The sequence below is a fragment of the Octopus bimaculoides genome, chromosome 1 (genome assembly GCF_001194135.2).
Source record: "Octopus bimaculoides isolate UCB-OBI-ISO-001 chromosome 1, ASM119413v2, whole genome shotgun sequence".
NCBI lineage: Eukaryota > Metazoa > Mollusca > Cephalopoda > Octopoda > Octopodidae > Octopus > Octopus bimaculoides.
In genome coordinates, this window is record NC_068981.1 from 104502114 (window position 1) to 104509550 (window position 7437).

Consider the following 7437-nt stretch of genomic DNA (forward strand, 5'->3'; position numbering starts at 1 on the left):
GATAGCAAATATCTCCAAATTGATTAGAAATGCATAAATTTAATAATAACAATGTTTTTGAGATTCCGGTTCGAATGACATGAGTGTTTTTGTTTCACTTTTGACACGTAATACTTAAATAGTGGGAGATATGATGTTGCTGTGGGCTGGAAGTATGCAAGAAGTTAAAATTTTTTTTGACTAAAACACAACCAGGACTCTAAGTAAGGCATGTGTAAAATTTGAATGAAATTGGTTGTGTAGTTCTGGAGTTTTAGGGATTCACACAGACATACATTCTCAATTTTATATATATATGCATGGAACTTACAAAAGGAGTAGTGAATAAATTATTGAGTTCATGATATTCCACTGATGATCCCAGCAGCTTCTTCTCCACTGTGATTACATACACGAATTCCTGAAAAGGACATTCCATGAACCCATTCTAGGGATCAGAAATCAAATTTATATTAATCCTTTTCAGAATTGTAGCACGGGAATATAGTGTTGGTGCCTTATTCTACTTCCAATAGTGTTAGGCCAGTGGTTTTCAATCTTTTTGACTTCATGACATACTAGAGATCAAATGAAAAATTATAGGTTCACTTCACATAAAATTTTAAAATAAATTATAAAATAAACTTCAACACATAGTTTCTGGTTCAGTTCCACTGCATGACACCTTGGGCAAATACGCACACACACACACACACATATATATATATACATATATATATATATATATATATATATATATATATATATTGATAGAAAGGACAACAAAAGAAAGAAAGAGACCTCGATATTATGTACATAGAGGAATTCATCTGTAAAAATATGTGACACTTATTCGGTAGCCATGATAAAACTCCGAGTTTCGCATGCCAGAGTGGGAACCCACGCCGCTATCTCTTCAGTTATCCGGCCATTGAAAATTCCTGATATATATACATCATCCTTTAACGTCCATTTTCCATGCTGGCATAGGCTGGCCAGTTTGAGCAGAGCTGGCAAGATGGACAGCTGCACCGGTTTCTATTCTGATTTGGCTTGGTTTCTACAGCTTGATGCCCTCTCTAATGTCAACTACTTTATCTAGCATGTGCTGGATGCTTTAAATGTGGCACTGCCATGAGCACTTTTATGTGACACTGACACAAGTGCTTCTCATGTAGCACCAGCACAGGGCTCTTGCAGGTCAATCTTCTTCATCAGGGGGAGTGGCCTTAACATTTCTGTTGCCTTATGTTTATGTGTGTTTGTATTTGTGCCCCACCACTGCTTGACAACTGGCATTTGAGTTTGGCATAAAAGACTGATAGAATAAGTACTGGATAGGATACAAGACTATCAAAGGTAAATTTTCCCCTATGAAGACTGGTGTCTATTTTGTTTGCCATTTAAGTAGATTGTAGTAAGAAAAGTCAAGTGACTGATTTCAGAGTTATTTTGAAACAATTGATATAGGATAGGAACTTTTATTCCAAAATTGCTATTGTTATAGCAACAACTATAGGTGTATCAAAAATATAGCAACTATAAGTGTGTCAAAAATACAGATATTAGCTGCAACAGCAACTATAATCATATCAAGAATACAAATATCATCTATATCAACAATTATACTTGTATCGAAAATATAAATATCAACAACAATCTCTTAAGGCATTGAAAAACTAAAAATCAACAATTATAGTCATGTTAAAAACAGAGATATGAATACAATAATTATAATATCATTCTCTGGCCCCACATTGTAATGGTGCCAGATGTTACCAGAAGTGTGAGTAGTTAAAAGGCATTTAGCAATACACAATGCCAAAACTTCCCTCAAGCTAAAAAAATGTGTACCACAGAGTGAAGTGCAGTTCCTTACTGTAGGCAGTGGAGACACTGTATAATTAGTGCTTTAAGTGTGTGTAGTAATGGACTTAATCCTGCCAGTGGAGGAAGCCCATGCAGGAAGAAAGAGGTTTTGCAGTAGCAGTAAACAGAATAATAAAACAGATGTCATATCCAAAATGTCAATTCTGTATCTTCACAAGTCTGAATCTGAACACTGCATGCCAGAATGTACGACAAAGATCAGCATTTTCTGGAGACAAACTCTATTAGCTGTCCTTAAGCATTTAATTAAATACTTCTCTCATTAAATGAAGTAAAGTTATTCAAAACAACAGCAAGAAGAACATAGTTTTTATTACTATATTATCAATGCTAGACAGCATCCTTTGAAATTCTCTCTTTATCCTAATCTTTTTCTGATAGATGCAGATCAACAGATGTTCAAAATGAACTTCAGCTATACCAGTGTCCCTACCCAAGGTGGTCCTATGAAAATCACAGACAGTATCTCCCCTTTAATTTAAATAAAACACAAATTAAAATTCTTACTCTGAGTATGGGAACAGTACGTAAATGAGAGAGGATTGCAATAGATAAGCAGTCTTTTCCTTGAATAAACATTAGTACTATGGACTGGGAAAACTTGCGTGAATGGGGAATTGCTAGTCTTACTCTAAACTGATGTCCAGGTTTGTACATGCTTATGCAGATGACAGCTCATCCTTGATTGATGGAGTTCTTATGCAGAATGAGGTACCTGAGGTACTTCATCTCAGCCATATTATAATCAAAGATGATTTAACTGTAATTACATGGCCTTACATTATTGGCTAAAAAAAATCGGTAGGTGACGGTTGAGGAAAATTTGGCTGTTATTTCTAGCAGATTGGTAGATCACAAAGCGGCTTCTTTCATTAGCGCTTAACAAGTTGTTCAAAGATGAAGTGCGTTCTTACCATGACCATCACGTCTTAAACTTGTAGGGTGTGATGTAAAGTAGATTTGACTGCTGTTTCTAGCAGTTAGAGCAACCCTCTCTTTTCCTTCGTGTATCAGATTTTTAATCGAATGATTTCCATTAAATTACATTTTATCGAAGCGACTTTTCATAGAATAATTCTATATATAGTTTTATAGAATTTTTTGTCCACTCTAGCTCTAAACTATCGTCTCGACAAGCAGTTGGATGGAGTTGCGTAATAAACACTCAGTCACCGTAACTTTCTTTTCCAGAGAGAATTTCTTCGGATTTCTATGCTTTAAATATTGAAGATTACGATTCTGTAACTTTTTTCCCCAACAAATTCTAGTTTTTTTTTCAGTGCCCAAAATCCTAACCTTACTTCAATCTTAACTAACCTTAAAATCTGGCCTTTTTTCTTTTCCTTTTCAGAATCGTAATTTCCCATAAATAAAACAGTATACTCTCGATAAACAATGAATATACACTTAGAAAACAATTTGATAAAAGTCGTGCTATGGGTTACCTCGAACACAGTAAAATGCGGCGAGCTGGCGGATTCGTTAGTACGCCGGGCAAAATGCTAGGCGGCATTTCGTCCGTCTTTACGTTCCTAGTTCACATATCGCGGAGGTCGACTTAGCCCTTCATTCTATGGGATTAAATAAAATAAGCACTCGTTGAGCACTGGGATCGATGTAATCGACTAATCGTTCCCTGCAATTTTCTGGCCCTGCGCCTAAAGTAGAAAAGGATTATTATAACACTAGAGTTTCACACACGTAATATAATGAGTTGAACGGCTAACTTCGATTATCCATATGATTAGTAGGCAAAAACTCTCTGTTGGGGTATTTAAATTCTGAAACCAACGAAGAGAGAGATAACCCCACCAAAAATCAATTTTCGAGTGCTAATTCGCAACTGTTTGTGTGCGCACGTATGTGTATTTATATATTTGTGTGCTCGCATTTGTGCTTGTATCTCTAAGTCAGGTGCTCTCTTCTATTGACGTTCCTCATGACAACATCAATCGTATACATGGTTATAGTAGAGCTCTATATTAGCCATCCTTTATATGTAAGCTACATTCTGATTGGCTGACAATGCGTAAATTACAAGATGGCGATGATATCTGTAGTCGAGTCTCCTATTTTTGATCGGAGTGCATTCGTCTCTTGACGGACACTGTACCTCATTGCACGACTCATAATACGGACTTATTATATATATACTTATACACCGTTTACCACCACCCCTCTCGGCTAAAAAAAAAAAAAAACTAATTAAACAAGCGAGACTAAATAATTATATTTATTTCGTCACCAACTTGATATTTGCATCTTTTTTCGTCTTTTAGAAAAAGGTAGATTTCCAAACTTTTATTCTATTATTGGTCTTAGCAATTAAATTAAATTTTGGTGTTTTGTTGATTTGACAAACCACGTCTGGCTACATAAGATACACCCCTTTACGATGTCTTTATACATTGCTTTTAAAACCCACCCCTATTTATGTTTTTGGAAATTTTGCTTTATTCCTTTTTTCTTTTCTTTCATTTATAAATAATTCTTTTAAATATTTTCCTTAAGAATCAAATCGATTATTATTTAAAACATACTTCATTTTAAAGCTAACAATTTAATATTTTTTTTCTGTTTTTTTCCCATGCTGTGCATATTTTACATCTTGTATATTCCCATTATGTTTTAAACTCTAGATTGTTTCTCCACTACCTTACAATATATGTTAGGTTGTATTTCTTTTACAGAAAAACATTTAACCAACTTATATTAATTCTTACATGAGAGATAAATTATAAACCAGTTTCTTTCGTTGGTTAACAATATATTCTAATATATCTTACCGTATACATTTATAATATTCTCAGTCTTGAAGATCATTTGGTCAACTATTAATTGTATCTACTTTTTAAAGACATAGATCGAATGTAAATGGATTTATTTACTAAGATGGATTCAGTTTGCGGTAAGTATTGTCAGATGTTACATCGTTACGCTAAATTAACATGTTAGCATTTCGAGCTCTATAACACCAGCAATGTGTGTGTATGTATGCCTGTCTGTATGTGTGTGTATTCAATTGCCTTTTCCATCTTATATTGTTAGAGAAAATGTTATTCTGTGTGAAAGTGATGTGTCGAATGAAAGGCTACTTGTTATTGACATTTAACCCATTTCATTTTCAACATTCCACCCTCCTGTTGTTTACAAGAGAGATATATAGGTCGTATATCTCCTGTTTTACAGAATCGGCATCCAAAAATGTACGTGTATAGATGAGTGTGACATATTTAACGAATTTGTTGTTATTATTGGGGTGAATACGGTAGATTGGTGAAATCGTTAGAGCGTCTGACAAAAAAGGCCTTGCAATATTTATTTACAATTCTTTACGTTGTGATTTCGAATCCCGCCGATGTCATTTTTACCTCTCATTCCCCGAGGGGTCGATAAAATAAAGTATCAATCAGCTAACAGGGGTGAGTATGAGAGTTAATGGTAACGATTCATCCTTTCCTCTCAAAATTGCTGGCCTTGTGTTTTAATTAGAAACTGTTAATGGAGTAACAAAAACGATAGAGTACTGTAGTATTGTCTAATCTTGTCGCCCTACAAGGGTCGTCACTGCTTTTGTTTTGATCTCTATAATTTCGCGACCTTGTACCAATGTAAGAAGTCATAATTCTTGTTCCTTTTCTTGTTGTTTAGTAATATCAGTGTTATTAAGATGCAAATGTTTCGGTCTTGTTAAAACCACAATTAGCTTTCTCTGGAATTAGATTCTATGTTATATAAAACTGTGTGCATGTGTAATACTTACACGCTCACTTTCCTACTTTTGTTGACAGGTGTGTACGTACGTGTCTGTCGGTCTGTATGTATGTACACGTGCACGTTACGAAGGCATAAATACATATACATGTATACATGCTTACATATTTAATTCATGTTCTACAAAGTTGTGTGTGTGTGTATTTAATACGGATTACTAAAATTTGGTATTTCTACGACTTCATTTGCTGAGTATAGGTGGCCGGTCCATCACACAACGAAGCAATTAGCTTTCTGCCAAGATGATTAATACTATACGTATATACATGAATTTTTGTGATATGTCACTCCATGCTAACCACGCATGTATTTACATATGCCTGCATATGTATTTAAAGTGCATATTGTCGACTGAATATAGTGTACTAGGGAAATCGTTGGTACATGTCTTGTTAGCATGAAATGTGTTGTTCAAGATGAAGGCAACCGGCTCCAAGTAGACCCTGTAAGGTGGTTTTTTGCTCAATGCTAAGTCAGCTCTGATCGAACAGACTTTTGATTAGAAATATTCAAACCATTGCCTTTTATTTCCTTTCTGCTCTGAGCTATGGTGTTTCTAGTTTTACATTATCTAAGATGTCTTTGTATTAAGAAGGTAGGATATTATTTCATCGAGATTTAACTGCTGTTTCTAGTAGTTGGAGTGACTACATACATCACGGCACTCTTCTTGTTCTCTACTGTAAATACTAGATTGAAAGTAGTGTTTCTTTCACCCTATGGAGATATACATCATCGGCTTAACACTACAAAAATGACGAGAAAAGCTTTAAAAAAATAATAAAAGATTTGTTACCTATTTACAAACTTATATCTATGTTTTAAAACCACAACTGTTTAAACAACTATTTTCATTTGCCATGGTGTGTGTGTGTGTGTAGGCCTATGTAATGTCTCTGGATAATGCTTCAAAGCTTCAGTACCAGATCATTGCAAAGAAAGTGAACAGATGATGTGTGCATGTTAAGAAAAGGTTCAGATGTGATTTAACCTTCATCATATACTTTAATATCTGAACCGATAAAACCGCCTTGGTTCATTTCTAAATACGTATGCATAAATTTTTCTGAAGGATTCTGTCTCTTAGTTATGCTCACCATACATGTGCATATAAACAACTACACATACATTTTTATATATCTCAAATGGTAGACTGGCTTTTGAGCCACCCTGTATTTTGTGTGTGTGTGTGTGTGTGTGTGTGTGTCCGTGCGCACATCACAATAGTTGTTGTCGAATGGAAGAAAGAGAACTCAATACCAGAGCTTTAGTTGAGATTACTTAAGATCCGTCATAGGCAAGGTTTCCCATGAGCATAGAAAAATGTATTCGTTCACACACAATCAACTGTGATACGATTGGGTATTGTTTTGTGCAATCATTGTCAAAATTACTTACACTTGTCATTTTGTTCTTTAATAGGGAAGAAGAAAATGACAAGAATTTCTAAGTAACAATGACATAATTGCAGTGGTTAAGAAGTTCATTTCACAAACTCTTGGTTTTAGGTTCATTTCTCCGTTGTATAGAGCAAATGTCTTCTACTGTAGACAGAGGCCAGCCTAAACCATGCAAATGGGTTTGGTAGACGGAAAGTGAAAGAAGCTTGTTGCGTGTGTATAATATCTGCGCACATCTTCGTGTGTGTATGTATGTAATATCTGCGTGCATCTTCATGTTTGTGTGTGTGTTTCTTTGCCTGACATGATAGAAGCAAGCGCCACTGTCATACAAGCGGTGTCCCTCGTTTTTAGTCTTCTGTGAAAACATATCCAGCTAACGTTGGTGGGGGGG

General features: G+C 35.1%; 2 protein-coding genes across 8 annotated transcripts in view; one reads left to right on the forward strand and one right to left on the reverse strand.

Annotated features, from left to right (window-relative positions):
* LOC106869500 (retinol dehydrogenase 11) overlaps positions 1–3728 on the reverse strand; it is a 50379-nt gene extending 46651 nt beyond the window's left edge. For 2 of the 4 annotated variants that reach the window (XM_052968798.1, XM_052968788.1), the window contains exons 1-2: positions 3315–3728; positions 311–557 (exon numbers count right to left, since the gene is read on the reverse strand). The gene's annotated coding sequence lies outside the window, so the exon portion shown is untranslated. Of the gene's footprint in view, positions 1–310; positions 558–2783 lie in introns of all 4 variants that reach the window. The other 2 variants (XM_052968809.1, XM_052968820.1) reach the window with 2 other exon arrangements.
* A 102-nt stretch (positions 3729–3830) lies between these two features.
* Positions 3831–7437, forward strand: part of LOC106880822 (sorting nexin-13) — a 167491-nt gene continuing 163884 nt past the window's right edge. For 3 of the 4 annotated variants that reach the window (XM_052968768.1, XM_052968749.1, XM_052968766.1), the window contains exon 1: positions 3831–4154. The gene's annotated coding sequence lies outside the window, so the exon portion shown is untranslated. Of the gene's footprint in view, positions 4155–4726; positions 4778–7437 lie in introns of all 4 variants that reach the window. The other variant, XM_052968756.1, reaches the window with a different exon arrangement.